We start from the raw sequence: 1,382 nt of genomic DNA, 5'->3' as shown, positions 1-1,382 counted from the left end.
CTCTTTCCACTTTGTTCTCAGTGTCCATAACAATTTTCAATGGTTTTATGGTTTCCAATTTTTCAGTCTCTACCAGAGTGTAGTGGACATACATGTCTCAGTCTCATAGCTTGACTTCTTGACTTGCTTCACTCAGCAATAAATTTCTATGTTCATCCATTTGCTATCAAATACCAGGATCTTCTTTTTTATGGCTGAATAGCATTCCATAGAGTATATGTGTCACACATTTTCAGTCCATTAATCTATTTGTGAACATTTGGGTCGGTTCCATGTCTTAGCAATCATGAGTAATGCCGCAATAAATATAGTTATGCAAGCGCTTTTCCATCAAAGCAGTCTCCTGTCCTTTGGGTAGATACTCAGGAATGGAATTGCTGGATCATATGGTAGTTCTATTTGAAGGTCTTTGAGGAACCTCCATATTGTCCTCCACAGTGGCTGGACCAATTTATGTCTCCACCAACAATGTAGAAGTTTCCTTTTCACCACATCCCCAGTGACAGTTATCATTTTTTGTTATTTTAATTTTTGCCATTTTGACTGGGGTTAGGTGGTGTCTCATTGTGGTTTTGATCTGCATCTCACTTATGATGAAGGATGTTGAGCATTTTTCCATATGCTTTTTGGCTGTTTGCATGTCTTCCTTAGTGAGTTATTTATTCAGCCCATTTTACCATCTTTTAATTGGGTCGATCATTTTCTTCCAGGTTACTTGCTTGAGTTCCCTCTGTATTCTGGTTACCAGTCTCTTATCTGAGACATACTTAAAAAAAATTCTCTCCCATTACAAGGGTTGTTGATTTACAGTAATTATTGTGTCCTCTGTTGTGCTGAAACTTTTTAATCTGATGGAATCTCACCTTTCTATTTTGAGAATTATGTTGATTTTTGTTAATGATGACAGACAGGGATTCAGATTCATCTTTGTGCAGGTAAATACCCAGTTTTTTTCAGCACCATTTGCTAAAGATGTTTTTCTTTTCCCACTGGGTTGATTCCCACTGGGTCGACTGGTACCTTCTGTCAGATATGAGTTGGCTGTATGTTTTGGGGTTTATTTCTGGGGTCTTTACTCTGTCTCACTGGTCTTCATGTCTGTTTTTGTGCCAATACCATGCTGTTTGGAATATCACAACTTTGTAATATATTTTGGAGTCAAAAAGAGAGATGATACCCACTCCACTTGTCTTGTGCAGGACTGCTTTGGTAATACATTTTTTTTTTTATGATTCCAGACTAATTCTATGATTGCTTTTTCTAGATTTTTGAAGATAGTCTCTTGCAGTTTTACAGGGATTGCATTAAGTAGATGGATGAATTTAGGTAGGGTTGCCATGTTGATTATATTAATTCTCCTAATCCAGGGACATAGAATGTTC

The sequence above is a fragment of the Tupaia chinensis genome, unplaced genomic scaffold, assembly GCF_000334495.1.
Source record: "Tupaia chinensis unplaced genomic scaffold, TupChi_1.0 Scaffold145322_1, whole genome shotgun sequence".
Classification (NCBI taxonomy): Eukaryota; Metazoa; Chordata; class Mammalia; order Scandentia; family Tupaiidae; genus Tupaia; species Tupaia belangeri.
The sequence above is the reverse complement of the archived record's forward strand: the minus strand, read 5'-3'. Positions refer to the sequence as shown.